Source organism: Lonchura striata, chromosome 3, assembly GCF_050655825.1.
Source record: "Lonchura striata isolate lonStrDom1 chromosome 3, ASM5065582v1, whole genome shotgun sequence".
NCBI lineage: Eukaryota > Metazoa > Chordata > Aves > Passeriformes > Estrildidae > Lonchura > Lonchura striata.
In genome coordinates this window covers 75790225-75803715 of record NC_140705.1, presented here as the reverse complement: position 1 = coordinate 75803715, position 13491 = coordinate 75790225, and the positions used below count along the sequence as shown (strand labels likewise).

General features: G+C 41.2%; 1 protein-coding gene across 21 annotated transcripts in view; it reads left to right on the top strand.

The window, feature by feature from the left end:
* Positions 1-13491, top strand: part of LOC144245975 (centrosomal P4.1-associated protein-like) — an 81570-nt gene that overhangs the window by 49872 nt on the left and 18207 nt on the right. For 16 of the 21 annotated variants that reach the window (XR_014954335.1, XR_014954312.1, XR_014954332.1 and 13 more), the window contains 2 exons: positions 1695-2102; positions 3749-12434. The gene's annotated coding sequence lies outside the window, so the exon portion shown is untranslated. Of the gene's footprint in view, positions 1-1691; positions 2103-3748; positions 12435-13491 lie in introns of all 21 variants that reach the window. The other 5 variants (XR_014954336.1, XR_014954313.1, XR_014954337.1 and 2 more) reach the window with 3 other exon arrangements.

The following is a 13491-nucleotide window of genomic DNA, read 5'->3' as shown; positions in this document are numbered from 1 at the left end:
TTTGCTGGATTCCCTAAGGCTAACAGACAGTGGAGTGAATATGTCTGTAGCTACTTTTTAAAAAAATCAGTATGATTAACTTTCAGAAATTACAAAAATTATGCAAAACATAGATTCCTCCATGCCAGACCTCTGGAGGTACAGTAGTTTTAATTATTCATCATTACAGTTGGGCTTAATTAAGTTTTATCTCAAACATTCTCTTCCAGAGATAGCTTTTTAAGTGACTATAAGAGTTTTTCATAAACAGACAAATAGAAGGAAATCCAGAGTATACTACAGAAAATTCCAGTGTCTTTTTATTGTGAGATCTCTTCTCTGCAAGGGAGGAGGAGATTAAGGAGCAAAACTATACCAATATGGAGAAGAAGCACCAGGGAGTTTACTAGAACAGTTAGAGAAAAGCAAATAAACTAGTGGCCTGATCTGATTACCAAATACTTAACTATCAAAATCTTCATATCCTTTTTAAATCTTCTGAGGAAGACACACTTTCACACCTCTTTATTAAAAGAGCAGAATGCACATGAAGAGGCTTTCAGTAAATGTACAAATCCATGCTACAAAAATGTGCAATGATTGGCAATTAATTTTGACTTTCATAATGAGTTACTTTTGCTTTGTTTGTAAATATGCCCAATTCCCCCTGCTACTGTCACTTTCTTGAAGCTGAACCTTTGCTGAGACTTGAGGCAATTTTAAGCTATTGCCCCTGGGACAGCTGTGGTGCCTTTGATCAACAGGGCAGTGCAGGGCGCATGGGCCATTTCTCCAGAAGGCATTCCTATAGTGGAGAGAAATGATAAAAACAAGTGAGTCTTTAGTATGAATCCAGCTGTTCATTGTGGCTTTTGCAGCAACTGTAGGTGAAATGAGATATGGTTTGGTAGGTAATGGTGCAGACTACAGCCTAGCTGTCTGTTGTGCAGACTTTGCAGAGATGGAAACCCATCTCTGCAGGGATGAAAACCCAGCCAGGAGAAGTCATCTGTTTCTTGTCCTTGGCATTGCTGTTGGAGAATCACCAGGACCTTAATCCCAGGAACTTGGTTTTGCAACAAGAAGAGCTCAAACCTATCTTTTGGTTGCAAGCATTCTTTTACCCTTTAGAAGTCAAGGTCCTGATATGGGCTTTTGATTAATTATACTTTTAAATATTTCTCCTTTCTATTTACATTTTGAGTGTAGGTGCAGAATTTCAATGGAAATTGGCTTCTGCTAAGAACTCTTTGGCAGCATAAGTAATGCAAGCCTCAGAGAAATAGATTAAATATTGCAGCCTAAAGAGTTTGCTGAAATTACACTTCAAAATAAGTAAAAGTCCTTTAATTTCAGCTTTTAAACAGAAGTAGGGCTCTCCAAAGTTGTAATCTATGAGGCATGTCAAAGGTTTTTGACATTTGAAATTATAGCTCCAATACCAAAAAGAGGCTGTCAGTTTGTAGTTTTGTATAGGGAAAAAAAAAAGTGAGTTATTTCTTTTATCCCTCAAATGTGAGTTATTTCTTTCATTCTTCAATACATCTCCAGTATATTGTTGTTTGCAGAGCTGCTTGAATTTAGTAGATGAGAATCAATAAATGAACCATTTACTGACTGTGAAATTGACTTTTATAATTGAGAGACTGCTGGAAATATATGTATATCTGAGGGAAGCAAAAATCAAACTGCATTGTATTGTTCGTTCACAGCAGACCCAAAAGCAGTTCTTTTGGATAAAAGTTATAGAATCACATGAATCTCAGAGGAATGTACCACTAGACATCAGCTAGTCCTGCCTCCTGCTCCAAGCTGTGCTGCCACCAGCACTATGCCAGACCAGCCATGTGGCCTGGTATCACACAGCCTGCACTGAAGCTGCTGTTCCTGGTCCAAGGACTACCACAACACACCTCTCCAATGACATAACACAGGACAGTGGGAATTTCCCTTGGACTGATGAAATTTATTCCCTGCTGATGAAATTTATTCCTGAGGCAGGAAGCCCTGCTGCTGAGACATTTCCTAGAGACACAAGTGACTGTCTTGCTCAGACACAAGATGCTTACAGAGAGAACCTGCTGTTTCACAGACTGCATGGGTCACCTTTGCAGCCTTACACAGTAAGTAGTGCAGTGTCCTCTACTTGTTAGAATTGACTGTAGTGTAAAATTCAGTTTATAGCCACAAACTGTGCCTTAGTCTTCATTTGAGTTCATACCTTCAATCATTTTGCAAGTAATGGGCTAGTGAAAATTACTATGTTAAATTAGCTTGTTCTTTGGAGGACTGAGAATTCTGATCTAGATTGAGATTTAGAAAACCTACTATTAGTTTTTGTGGGGTCTGTATTCTTTTTTAATACAGTTGACAGCAGAGCCTTTTCTCTTGAGTGGAGCAGTTTGATGTTCCAAACACTACAGGGTTTTAGGACTTTTTTAAGAATTCAGAAGCTTTGTTTGACTTGCTACTCAGGTGTGCTCCCTTCTGTCTGGTTGAATTCCTTCCACCAGATCAAATCTCGGGTATCAAACTTATTTGACACCTTGTCTCAGTAACTTCCCTGGACTGGCTCAGTGTACTGATTTTCCTCAGTGATTGTTTCCATACTTATTGAGAGGTTGTCAGTCTCACCTCTGTCATGGCTGATCTCTCTTTTACCCTGCTTATTTTATCATCTTTGCCCCTCCAGTCTCTGAGCCATGAGTTGATAAAGAGAAAAGCTGAACATAGCAATGCAGTTGACCTGTCAACCTGAACCTGGAAACCTGCTTCTTCAGCATCTGACTCTGTTTTGCAAAAATCAGGCATTGCAAATTACCAAAGGGAGCTCTACCTCTGACTTTCTGCTTTCACTAAGAACTTTCTCTGAGGATTTATTTAGTATCACAAAGGGTATAAAATAAGAGGGGAAAAAAAAAAAAAAAAAAAAAGAAGCTGCCTTCTAAAGGCTCAAAGGCTCCCTTAGAAGTTCTTTGGCAGATACTTTGTGAAAAAGGAAGCCAGACATCATGTTACAAACTGCAAAATCAGCACAAGTATCCAGAGGGGCAATACAGCTTTTAAAGGATGGGGGTGTGTGGGTGGCTAATATGTGGGTACTGTGTCACAACATTCTGAATTTGTATGCACTTACTATTTCTTTGGCACCTAATAAGAAAACCCTTTATAAACTGGTGCCAGAGCAATCAAGTGACCTATTTTTTATCTAATGTGGATTAGTCACTGAGTTTAAAAACCAGGTAGATATTTGGCAATTTGGTAACATGAAATCTTACTTTGTGTATGACTGCTAAAATTGCACTGTATTTAGAAAATAGGTGATCAAACAGCATTTTTTGAGTCTGTTTTTCCCCAGGAGAGAGAATCTGGGTACCAAGGAAAAGAGTGAAAAGAGAAAAAAAAATGTGACCTGTGACTTAAAGAGCTCCTCTAGTTCATCTGTCTATGCCATGGCAGTAACATTTTTACTAAAGTAATTTTTTAAATATTTGTCTAATTTCTCCCTAAAATGATCAAGTAGGAATTTGGTATGGATCTCCCTTGGCAAGCTATTTCGGACCTTTTACTCTTACAAGTTTCTTTTAATAGATCATTTTTGTCATTCTTCCTTCTATAGGAATCAATTATGGGGGCCTCACAAATGCCATGCAGAACTGAGAGGTCATTTGGTACAACCTGCAGATGACACTCCTGTCTATAAAATCTTGCATAACACTTGTAAGATCATCTCAAATTCTAATCCTGCCTTACTTGTGGACTCTTCCAGTGTCTTCTGAAGATGTAGTCAGCTCCTGCTGTGTTCAGACCTCTAGATGTTGTGTGAAGCCAGCACACAGGAGGAGGAGCTCCAGGATAGATACCAACAAAACCTCATTTGTCTTTCTACTCCAACTGTGAAACAGGATATGTGGTCACTGAGTGTAGCTGTGAGCTTGCACACAACCTGCACTTGCTTCATCAACACTCCACCTGGCTTATGAAAATGTCATGTGAACCAGGGACAGGAACATAACAACATGAAGATAAGTGACTCCTACTTCTTCTCCTCTAGGTATTAAAGGCCTGTTACCCACTATAGGAAGGAAATTCTACCAGTGGGACATAATGTTTTGTTCTTAACAAATCCATTCTGGCTGTTACTCTTTTCCATTTTCCCTTTATCAAATATTTGTTAACAAGTGGATCTACTTTTTCTTTCTTTTTTTTTTCTTTTTTTTTCTTTTTTTTCTTTTTTTTTTTTTTTTTTTTCCTGAAAATTGAAGTCTTGGTGAGAGACAATTGTACAAATTTTCCTTAATTTTTTTTTTCCATCATTTTCTGAAGACAAATGTGATCTTTACTCTTCACCTGTCTCCAGGAAAAACTGGAAAGAGAGATGGTAATATGCAAAATTTAAGGACACATTACTAAATGCACAGGTGGAAATAATTGTCTTAGTGGAAAAAACCGTCTTAGTGGAAAAAACCATGTGAAATAAGGGTTATGGAAAACCACTTAACACACCTGCATATTGAAGCATGAAAATAAGTACTAAAAGCATTTCTTGTCATGAAATGTCAGTGCTAAATTAGGAATATAGGAGTTACTGTTCTTGATGTTGTATAGAAGTTACTGCTATTGATATTGGCTAACACAACTTCATCTAGAAAAACAGGTTTTATTTTTGCTTGTTTAAACATAATTTCTCTCTTCTTATCAGGACAGCCAAACTTCAGAATAAAATATGCAGAAAATGCAGTTAAGTCTGTTAGTTTTCAGATGAACCTTTGAAAAGCAGTTTAATCTGCATTGAAAAGATACACAGGATCCCCATAACCCAACCTTCAACAAGATCCATGTGTTTGCCCTATAAGCAAAACCTCTTTTTCTCCATGGCAGGTTGAAGTTTTCCATTTGTTTTCTGCACCATGTAGCGTCTCATGAGTTATCATGTGTTTGCACCCATGGCCACTCTCCGGGAGAGTTGCAGGGAGCAGATGCAGAGGAATTCCCAAGATTCAGTGGTGGGTAGGAAGGAGCTACAGTGCTGCCCTGTTTTGCTGTACTGACATTTCCAGGCACTGAACTTCCCTCTGCAGAGAAGGGCACTTTGGGCCAGAAGGAATCTGATGGGGTCTGAACCCTGCAACTGGGCAGCAATGGCTCGGCACAGCACCAATACTGTCTCAAACACATCCTCACACAAACTTCTCCCCTCTAGGAACAGGCACTTACCTATGTATCTCTTGCATTGGGCAGCCTTGCCTAACTAAAGAGCATTGGGCCTTTAGTGGTTCACAAAAAAGTCACTGCTCAACAAAGTCAGCAAATTTGTTTGTTTTCTCCAAATGGAAATCTTCAACTATCAAAGGAGTGTTTAACACCCAGTGTTAAAAGCAGAAATTGTTGTATGACTTCTGCTTATCCTTGGCTTCTGACAAAACAGTGGGGAAAGCTGTACAAGTAACTGTTTTCATCAATACTCAAGGTCTACTTTACCCAAATTTCCTGCTCTCAGACATCTAAGACTGCTTTATAAGCAAGTAAAATACAAATTATTCTTCATCCCACATATATTAAGTCCTTCTGGGAATTACACACTGTAATCTTTCTCATATGCTTACTCAGATGCTTCCCAATGTCAATTTTTACTGATTGCCCAAAACACCCCTTTGCACAGACCAGCACACACATTTTGGGTGCTTGTGCTGTGCAACCCAGTAGATCCAGAGAGTTTAAATTAAGTGAGTTGTACACCACCAAGTGTACAAGTCATACTTAGTGCTTCCTCTCAGCTCCTCTGGAAAGTTAACAGATGGATGGGAAGCTTTGTTGCTGACTGATGATCTGTTACTGTCTGTGGAGAGGCCCTGCTTTCAGAGGGAAATCTAGGTGATTCCAGTAAATTTGTAATAAGAGGAAAGTAATCTAGGATTTTTTCAGTCTCTAAGTTCACATCTGTACCCTTGTGAACTCTTGTACTTTCAATAAAGTCAAAGAGTCCAGGCTGATTTACCATAGCTGAGCACTGTTTGGATGTAATTAATCTGTGGGGTTTGAGGTTTTTTCTGCCTAATCTGAAATCCATTGCAAACCAAAGCACATTAATAAGACTGTATGAATTGCCTGTAAAAGCAGGCATATCTTCTTGCCTTGGTGATGAGTGCATTGGAGTACTGTATTCTTAGTCTAGCCAAAATACTTCTAAGGGTAAACAGTTCTCTCTTTTTATATTTGACAGGAAAACATAGGACAGGTGAAACGGTGTATTACAAACTCTTTTTTAAAAATTTCTGATAACTTAGAAGCAGATCCACAGAACAACAAAAGTCTTTGCAAGTCTCTGCAAACACTCTTACAGTGCTTGGCAGAGAAAACATAGAGGTGGTCCATGTTCCATGTTTTGCTTTTTAATATTAACCACCACACATCATAAAACATGGGATCCAGTATCCAGTCTGCCTCTTTCCTCCTTCCCCAAGGAGTGAATATCTTCATGACTGGTTTACAAAACCATCCACATGTTTGCTGCTTTTCCCCGTGTAATACATGGCAGGGATGGATCACAGGGCCCTTGAACTGTCAGGCTGGGCACCCTTCTAGCAGGAGACGAGTGATATGGGCTTGAGTGTGCAGAAAGAAGAGCAAATGGAATTTGTTTCTCACAGACAATCCTACAGAGGTGTATTAGGCACATCTCAGCATAGCTGGGTAAAGTCCCTCTGAGAAGACAGACCCTATGGGAAGCATTCCCTAGCCTCTTACTGCTAATTATAGGTGTAATCTACAAAATTCAGCCATCTGGGAAGTGAGGCTATTTAAAGTACTCTAGCTCTGTAAGGTACTGTGTAAAATCAGGCACTATCCTGGCTGACAAAGACTGTGCTACATTATCCATACATTTCATTGACTGTTGGGTGGGACTTAGGTTTTAAAAATTCCTGAAGTCCTTTTACAGATGGATGATTTGGAATCTGAAATTATTGCTTCTTCTCTTCTACTTTGCTTCACTACACCACTGAACTATCAAATATCTGAGTGTTGTCAACCGGGATTACTTTGTTTTCCCCATCCTAAAAACCCCAGAACTTGAATGTGCTGCAATCAACATTTGAAGAATGTTGATTGTCAACACAGGAAAAAAACCAAACCCCTCTTCTGGAGACATTATATGGAATTCCAGCCAACCATGGTGAAGAAAAAGGCAAGATGATGAGGTAGGTAGGGAGGGAAGAGAGGGTTAGATGAGAAGATACACAGAGACAGTAAAATAATTTTTTTTTTTTTAAAGGCTTAGAAGACATTTTCCTGTTATCTACAAATAGTCACACTACAGAATAAGTTTTATGAAGATTAAAGGACAAAGATGGTGCAAGATCAAATGACTGTGACACAGTTAAAAAGAGGCTGCATATGAGCAAGCTGTCAAATCATCTGGGAAAAAAACATTCTGGGGTATTTTTCAGAGCAAGTGACTAGGGAGAAGCTCAGATAATTTAAAAAATAATGGTGTCAATTTACCAAAGTGACAAATGGCACCTGTCAGACTGAATTCAGTAACCCAAGATGTCCTGCTTAGTCCTGTATCAGCTTTTCAATAAAAGCATTGTGAGGTTTATTTTCTCCTAGCAACAAAATACACATTCTGATTGTTGTTCAAGGTACAAAATAAAACACTTAGGTTCAATGTATGTTGTTCATTCAGGAATGTACATTCATGCAGGAAGATACTGTCCTAGCAGCTAATAAGTCAGAGGAGAGTCTGTTCTGCTTTGTGCCCCAGGATGTCTGAAATTATTTTCAGTGCCCTCCATCCTCAGTGCTCATGAAAACCAAAAGACAGCACTACTGATTCTGTATATTCAAAATTATAACCAGAATCCTTTCTATAACTGCTAATATCATCATTTTGTCTTCAAGGCAATAATATTTCAAGAATTAGAAGTCTAAGATGTCATTTCACACCTAGTTTTGAAGATACAAGCTACACTTTTTATAGTTATGAGGGTAACAGCTCACTGTGTTTTTCAAAATAAGAGCTGAGATTCTTGTACATAATTCTGGAAACTGTCACTTCACAAAAATATCAAATAGCATGACAGAAAAAGAGAAAGAGAGTTAAAAAAAGACTCTATCAGCATGCTACTTCTTTTTCCAGACAGATTCCTAAACCAAACCAATCTCTCCAGGAAGTATTCTGGTGTCATGTGTGTTTTTAAAGCCCACCCTTGCCAGCAGTGGGTATGGAGGAAAAAGCAGGAACGTGGAGGTGAAAAGTCAAAGGAGTACTGTTTTTTTGTGGGACCAGGGGTCAGGAAGGGCACAAAGGGTGAGAGGTTTCCACATGCAATTTCTGGAGGCACCCAGGTCTGATTTTGCCCAAAGAAGAGAGGGGACTCAGGAAAACTTGGATCTGGAGGAAGTATAATGAAGAAGGCAAGTTTTTTGCAGCCACCTATGACTTTAAATATTCGTTTTTAATAAACCACATTCAACTGCCACCAGCACAATCTGGAAACAAAGGCATTCCTGTTTCCAAGTAGCCTGACCAGGCTGACGCTCCTCAGCTACTTGGAGAGCCAAAAGTAGCAGAGCTGGAAGCTTCCCAGTTCTGGACATGATGTTCCAGTTAAAAATCAGCCTGACACTCCTGGCCATGTCCAAAGAATTGGGGGGCCTGAACACACAAGTTAAGTGGTCAATTAGAGAAACATAACATTGCATGGCTTCCTGACCTTTCGGAGCTGGAATGAATTTGCCAAACAGGAAAGAGTAGGAATGAAACAGAACAAGTAATTCAGAAACCCTCTGGGTATAATCTGCTGATGCCTTGCACCTCCAGATTCATTTCAGGTCTCTTGGCAGAGGAATTCATGAGTGTCAGCACATTTCCAGGGGTGAGAGCAGAATCCTGCATAACCTGCTCCACCACTCCTGCCTGTGTGAATTAAAAGAATGTGGTGTTCTATCCCCAGTCTACACTGACAGGAATGTGTATCCCTATGTACCTCTGACACTTGCCTGTCCTGGCTGGGTTAGTAACCAAAAGCCATTGCTTGCTAGTGGTGCACCAAAGTAAGGAGATCAGAACCAGTACAGGTTCAGGCCTTGGGTCCCTCTGCCCCATGATTTGTTTTCTGACTGTGCCATAGGCAGTGACAGGTGGAGGAATAAGGTTGGAGCAAGAGCATTCAATGCTCCTCTCTTCTAGTATTGAATGGTTTTCAGATTATTTTTAAGTCTGACATAGTACATTTTTGTAATCCCCCCTAGTGACCTCACTGATCTCTTTTAGCCCCTCAAGAGGAAAAAAAAGTGCTTTGGGTCCCTAAAACTGTGCCAACATAATGATGTTTGGGGTTTTTTTCCTGTTTTATTCTCTGTATTTTTCCCAATAATTCCTAAAGCCAGATTTACTTTTGTTGCTGTTAACCCAGCACTAAGTTTACAAAATATGCCTGGATCACCTGTCATAGCCATGCTCCCTCCCACTTCCTGTGGACCTGCTGATTGGAAGAGTAAGGGAAACTGAAAAGTCTTTGACTTAGAGGAAGCAGTACTCAACAACAACAAAAACATCAGTGTGTTACTAACGTTTTTCTCATCCTGAACCAAAATCACAGCACTATATCAGCTACTAGGAATAAAATTGACACTATCCCAGATGAAATTAGGACAGGATGAAAACTCATGACCAGGCAGCACAGATTTTACCTTTATGTTCTTTGAATTCATGTGGTCCCCCTTCAAGCTTTCCCCTAACTAGGAATACTTACCTGAATTAAGGGAGAGATGCAAGACCTGGGGAAGCCATAGGATAAAAGGGAGAAGCAGCTGTGCCTGGAGGTGGGAAGCCAGCTATTCCTGTTCTAGCTGGAGGGCAGCACCCACTTTTCCTTTCAGCTGCCTGTCCTGTGACTGCATGGTACTTCATTGCCAGCTGGGGTTAAACCATGGCAATGCCTTCACTTTCCTCTCAGAGACTCTTGAGGAAACATGGGCAGCAAAATGTAGAGTGAGGTGCATGAATGGTACATGAGGCAATCTGGTGGTTGCTGAGGGCAGGGTGACTTTTCCCAGCAGCTGCTGAAAGCTGCTGCCATGGCAGCTGACCCCTGGCCCGGGCACACCACCCTGCACAGTGCTTGCACAGAGCTGCCAGAGCCATCCTTTGGGAATAGACACAGTCAGTGAAGCCTGTGCCAGTGACACAGCAGCTGTCTGGATCTGTTCTCTCTTTTTTTTTTTTTCTCACTGCATTTTGCATGCTCTTCCTGGATAGTTGTTACCTTCTGCTCTCAAAATTGTGTTCCAGTGTATTTCCCTGGGTGTTATAGTTTGGGAGCATTTTCAGGGGTGTCTCCAGAGCTGTCCACCCTGGCCTCAGCACTCCATCCCTCCTTTGTACCCTTAGGTCCCAGCCACACCCCTTTGGCAGCCCTGCTGCTGGGACCCGCAGGCATCCCCAGGTAGAGAGAAAAGATTTACAATAAGGAAAAAAGCAGAAATCACTCACTAATAAAGAGCTGCATCCACTTTAATCTGACAGCCATCCAACAGCTTTTCCTGGCTTCTGACCAAGCTCCAAATTATTTTTGCCAGTCTGCCCCTGGGGAAAGACTGCACAAGGAGTCAGTGAGGGCACCCTGAGCACTGAAACTAACTCCCCATGCCAGATCAGATCAGTGACTCAGTAGGAAAAGCTTTTCTTGGTGGGTTACCAGCAGTGCTATGAATGACAGCATGATCAGGCAGGGGGTTTCCTAGGGAAGATTCCTCCCTGACACTGTCATTGTGTCAGACCTTCTTTGAATGCCCCAGACTTATGAAGCTTGTCTTTATAATGTGTGGTAATGAGAGATTACTTTTGTGCTTCTCCAAGGGAAAAATAAATTATAAAATAAACTTTAAAAATAGAGCAAAAGCTGGAGATTGATCAATATTGAAAAAAAAAAAAAAAAAAAACCAGGCCTGGGCACTAATTTCAGAAGATTTGAACTTGTTGCTCAGACTGTCCTTTACCTGAAAGGAGAACAATGAACATTTGTTCAAAACCCAGTCCAGATTTGTCTGTTAATGCTCAGTGATATGGGCCCTTCTGTGTAATTATTTACTACATCCTTGTGCAACATGAAAGCTCATCATCACCACTGCAGCTTTTGGGCTGTGGAGAGGTGTGTGCAAGCGGAGCATTCAACACTGGGATCAGCAGCATGAGTGGGGAGCATCCAGTTTTCCAAACCTGCCACTGTTTACACACTGCACTGACCTTGTGCAGCTCCTAATATTTTGCTGCTCTAGGCAGTCACCTGTTATGCTTTTTTGTAGCAAAGCCAGTCTACCATGGAAACACTTCCAGTCCACCAGCAATTGCTATGCATTAGGTCATTGCAGAGATGTTAAATTGTGGATTGTAGATGTCTGTGTTGGGATCCGAAACATGAAGTACAGTATTGCTTTGGGATTATTTTGCCTTCACCCTTGCTCATGACAGCAGAGCCTGGTGCGAGTTCCTCTATAGTACCTGAGATTCTGTTTATGCTCTGGCATGTAGAATCATGCACCCAGACCCTGTCTTTCATGTAACACAGTACTAAATACTGTACAAACCAGCAGAGCGATCACCTCCACGCAAAGAGCAGCTGCCCAGGAGCCGAGGATGAGTGAGCTCCATCAGCTGCTGTCCTCAGGATGGCCAGGAGTGGGGAGTGAAGTGTGTGAGCTGTCATTGCAGGGTAGGCACTGTCACAGTGCCATTGTTTCACAGGACTGCAAGCCTTGCTCATGAGCAGCAGCAGAAGGATGACAAGGATTTGTCCCACATGTTCTGCACACACAGAACTTGTGGCCCTTTAAAGCTGTCCTGTCTGAGTTCAGTGACTTGTCAAGAGGACACTGGAGAGGCAGAAAGGAAAGGGCACAGCAGCATATGATTGTTTCCAAGCGAGAGGGTTCCTGGTAGAGAGGTAGATGCTGATGCCCTGGCTGCGTGGCAGGCAATCGATGGAGCTGTGTGGGGCCAAGTGCTTCTCACTGTGTGGGCATAAGAAGGGTGCCTGTCTCCAGGCAAACCAAAATAGGCTGTACTTATCTCTAAGTGGAGGTCTGCTATTCCACTTGCGTGCAGGATACACAATACATCTGGAATAATTAATTTCTTAGTCTATTGTTACTTTCTTGTGTATCAGATGTTTGCTGCTTCTGAAGCCTGTTGACTGTATTCAATATGTCTTCCTGTTTAACTTCGTTATTCCGGTCTTAAAACTTTTTTTTTTCAGGGCACGTCTTTTTATTTTCCCTTCAACTAGAGAATTTGCCTGAAGTATGGATGAGTCACATATACCATATTTCCTTTTCTCTGAAGCACATTTACATTTTTGAAGAATTACAACTGACAACAATCAGCCATACTTCCAAAATATCCTTTCAGGGAGGAAAAAGGAGGAAGAGTGCTGCTGAAATCAGCCTGAAAGGTAAATGACTGAAAAGGGAGGGAGAGAGAGAGAAAACACAGAGTCTTAGAAGGGCAGCTGGATGCAGGCATTCACTGCTCAGCGTTTGATGGTGGTGCCTCAACTGATAACCTTCCTGCAATCAGAGACGCTCTGTCATTCCTGTCAGCAGCCATTCAAGCATATCACCAGCAGCTCTGATTACAAATATCAGAAGCAAAAGGAATACATATTGAGAAAGTCAATTCATTTCCTTGGCTCCTAGCCCAGCATTTTCTGAAGTGAAGGAAGGTTAGTTTATAATTGGGTGTTAAAGGTGCTGCCAGCCCTGCATTACCCCATCAAAGCCATTGTACTGGTTTTAGCTGAAAGAGAGTTCCAATTCTCCTCACCACAGCTGCTGTTTTGGATTTGCCATGAAGACAATGTTGATAACACAGAAATGTTTTAGTTATTGCTAAGCACTGCTCAACATCAAGGCCTTTTCTGCTTCTTTCCTGTTCTCCCAGCAAATGGACTGAGGGTACACAGGGAGCTGGGAGGAGCTGACCCCAGCTGACCAAAGGGATGTTCAGTACCACATGGTGCAATGCCCAGCAATCAAAGTTAGGGGGAAAAGTTGGCCAGAGAGGCTGTTGCCTGTTGCTCGGGCTGGCTGGCCATCAGTGGCAAGCCATTATGGAGGGCTTTACTCTTCACTTATATTTTTCCTGGTTTTGCTTTTTTTTTTTTTTTTTTTTTTTTTTTTTTTTTACTTTTTAAACAGTTTTATATCAGCCCATGAGTTTTCTGGTTTTTGCCCTTCCCATTCTCTTCCCATTCCTGCTATGAGAAGGATGTGAATGAGTGGCTGGGTCACACTTAACTGCCTGACAAGTCTAACTCACAACAGCCTTACAGGTCCAGAGCTGCTCCATGTTGTGGCTCTCATCTGAAGTAGTGCAGTAATGTATTTTTAAAGCCTTTCATTTTTGTCTCAAAAACCAACAAAAAATGGAGATTCCCAGCTTGTCTTGTGCCTTAATCTGTTTCCTAAATCAGGTCTTATGGTTTTGTTCCTGACAGTCTATAGGATTTT